This window comes from Notothenia coriiceps, unplaced genomic scaffold (genome assembly GCF_000735185.1).
Source record: "Notothenia coriiceps isolate Sejong01 unplaced genomic scaffold, NC01 NC01_scaffold00000289, whole genome shotgun sequence".
Lineage (NCBI taxonomy): Eukaryota > Metazoa > Chordata > Actinopteri > Perciformes > Nototheniidae > Notothenia > Notothenia coriiceps.
In genome coordinates this window covers 126,799-130,478 of record NW_011332990.1, presented here as the reverse complement: position 1 = coordinate 130,478, position 3,680 = coordinate 126,799, and positions in this window count along the sequence as shown.

Genomic DNA, 3,680 nt, shown 5'->3' with positions numbered 1-3,680 from the left:
AGGAGGACTCCCAGTATAAAGAGGGCGTAAAGAAGGGGCTAAAAGACTGTTTTAGTCTCAAATGAAGTCTGACGATAGGTGAGCCTGAACATTATGTCGCATGTTGTACAAAGCAAGGGTACACACTTTGTGCCAGAGGAAATGCATCGCGCCGCCCCCCATTCATACCAACCATTCTAGAGCGTTCATGACTGCATCCACGACTCTACCTCTCTAATCAAACTATCATGTGATCTTATATAGATCTTACGCTCTTCTTGTCCTGTTTTATAATGAAATCGTCTCCCGCGAAAATCGGGGGGGTTAACAAGTATGAGTTGCAGTAGAAAATTCAACTGTAGCGCTGGTGCATTAATGGGAAACCCTTAAAGTTTGAGCACCCTCTATGAAACGTCAATCTACCCCACAGCACCCCCTAGAGAAAATCTCTGGCGCCGCCACTGATCTGAGGTTCGACAATCGGCCTGACCCTCCTTTCGAGTACCTTTAGAATAAACTTTCCCGGGAAGGCTGAGGAGTGTGATGCCTCTGTAATTGGCACACACCCTCTGATCCCCCTTTTTAAAAAGGGGAACCACCACCCCGGTCTGCCACTCCTTCGGTACTGTTTCCGACTTCCACGCAACGTTGATGAGACGTGTCAACCATGACAGTCCCTCAACACCCAGAGCCTTCAGCATTTCTGGGCGGACCTCATCCACCCCCGGGGCTTTGCCACTGTGAAGTTGTTTGACGACCTCCCCCCGGGAGATTGGTGTCGATCCCCCGTCATACTCCAGCTCTGCCTCTAACATAGAGGGCGGAGTTGTCGGGTTCAGGAGTTCCTCAAAGTGTTCCTCAATCTGTTTTTCATTCATACAAAAAGGTGTAGGATGGAATTTCACTTTACACAGATAAACAAAATGAGTTTCCACTCTTCCTGGTTTCATCTGTCTGCTGGTTCAGACTAGATAGATGATTTTTGCAGTAAAATTTCACTTTCTATTTTGCCTTCTCTCTGTTTATCTCACCACAGTGGGTGGAAGAGTATTCAGTGGATATTCAGTGTCTAATTCCATGTGACTATCTGAGGATGTTGGCTAACAGACCTTGGGCCGCAGACATAACATGTAACATAGAGGCTTGTTTGCATGCTCTGTCTCATATCGGTTAAACAAATGTTCAAATTATACAGGAGCAGGGTTTTAAAAAATGTACCGTATGCCATTTGATGAATAGAGTAGATTTACTTTTTACTGCATACAAAGGTCACCTATCATGGAGTTAGTGTAGTTTTGACTGAAATTAGCTTTTGTGAAGTTTAATTAACCATATAATTAGCTTGCTGACAACACTGGGTTAAAGGATGCTTGTTTTCTTTACATTATGCACTAATTCCATGGTTTAAATAGCTGAGGGGAATAGAGAAATAAATCTGTTCTGCCATTTTACTTTGAGCCCTTAATTAATGGGAAATGGTTTCCATGGATGAACAAATTGGGTTACCCTATCTGCTGGAAAATATTTGGTTGAATGGTTGTCTGTTATTACATAGACAAGATGTCAGCATTTCTGTGGTTTGATTCTGCTTCAAACTGGCAAATCCGATCATTGCAGGGGTTCACTGGATAAATCAGCCCTGCCCTAACTGTATTTCTGCCACTGGAAATGTTTTTATAAAAACAAGATTACAGATATGTAATCAGCTTTCTGGCTCCCCTGATATAATCCAGGCCGAAATAGGCCTAAAAGGGTGTGCCTACTTGACATAACATGACGATAAATCAGCAACAGCATCTCACCTTTTGAGCAGCAGAGTTTTGGCAGCCCTTTCTTGAGCGGAATGGTTTCTCTGCTTTGCTTATCTTAACCCAGCGTAACAATCACACATCCTGTTGAGAGAAGGGAGCTCCTCCACAGGCAGAATAAACCATCACCTCACACAACATCATCGCTGTGCATCACATGTTTAAGGATAGCTCAGCTGATTTTAACCACCTTATGTGCAATTTTGAAACTGTGCAATGTGTTCTTGACTACAGTTAAATGGAGTCAAGTGACTTTGTTTAAATCCGATGCTAAATGTAATTTATCTGTGGTTTGTTATACATAATAAAAAAAAACTGGATGTTGCTAAAACCCAGATCTGGAGATGAGACTTTGAATTTAGCAGCTTAAGAACAAACAGCCCCTTAAGATACATACATTACACTAAGATAAATTGGTACAACAGCGATTTGGTATAGAAACTAATACATTTGTTTTTTGTGATTGCCTGAAATAACTGTTCACCTTTTTTTTTTTTTTAAATCGTATTCATTCTGAGGCTTTATGGCTGGATATACATGATTGGCTTTTCTCAAGAATGGGTGATTCACCAATTGTTCTCTAAATGACATCATTTATTGACTTACTTTAGAAATCATTTTGAATCAATAATATTGTTATTCTATGTACATTTCATATTCATAAATCCAAATGTATAAAAGCAAACCCTAAATTGTATGTAGTTTTTAACTTGTTTTTTTAAAGCACTTAAATGAATGAACAAAAATGCAATCAACCCTTAAAGCATAATTGAAAAATAAGATTTGTGTAAAAAGCCCTGGCTCTTTGTTATACTTACTTAACTTAAGTTTATTACTTTAATGTCGTGTCAATGTTTGTGATGTCAATTATATTCCTCGGTAGGTATGCACCATAGACTGGTATGCACCTGTCCCTTTCCATTTTTTTCTTTTTAGTCTCTGAAGGCCATGTTGTTTGTACATGCTTTTTTCCAATAAAGATTAAAAAAAAAAGCTTCACTAAATAGGCCTAGCCTACTCATGTGCGTGTAGTAGAAAAGTGCACGACAACAAGCTTAAAGAGCATCTTGCAGGTTTTTTTTTTCTTTCTACATTTATGCTTAAACTGATACTTTAAAATTACAATTAAAAACGTGAATGTAGGATATTGATATGTTTTTACGAGACATAAGGCAGGAATTCAGAGGAAAGGACCAATTCGACCGCAGTCAATTTCGGGACAGTGTTACCAGGGGCTTGTATGGATACACCTTGCGGAATGAATAAATTCAAGTCTTTTATGATCTAGTTATTGTTGCATTGTCCCTTCTTTTTTACAATCAAATGTTCACATAATAAAAAGAGTAAAAGAAAAGGCCACCGCACAGGACAAGCATAGAAAAAGTAGAAATAAATAAGAAATTTGGTCAATGAGTCACTTATTGTTTGTAATTAGTTAAAAGAGAAGGAAGTCAAGCTTCGGGAGTTTCATTCCAGTCTGTTTCTGTTTCTCTTCTGAATCGTCTATCAGATCAGTTTGTGTCATTATACACAACAGGGGCCCCCCTCCACGAGCATTGAGAACACCAATAGCAATAAGCAATAGTTCCTTTGTAGCTATGACAAATAGCCGTTTCACCCAAGTATTTGCGAGCATTGAGAGCATTGGAGAGCATTGAGTAGTGCATTTCATTAAAGTTCCGACAGAAGATTCAATGTCCAGTTTGATTGGCTGTTTCAATGCTCGTTGGGAGGGGGCTGTTGTACTACCAATGACAATACATAAGGAAATACAAACCTTTGCTCTTAAATGCACGACATATTTACTTTGGACACATACATACATACATGTGCATTTGTCCCCTTTCAAAAAACTTTGTCTAAACCCAGAGCCTCTGTTCAGATAATATTTAT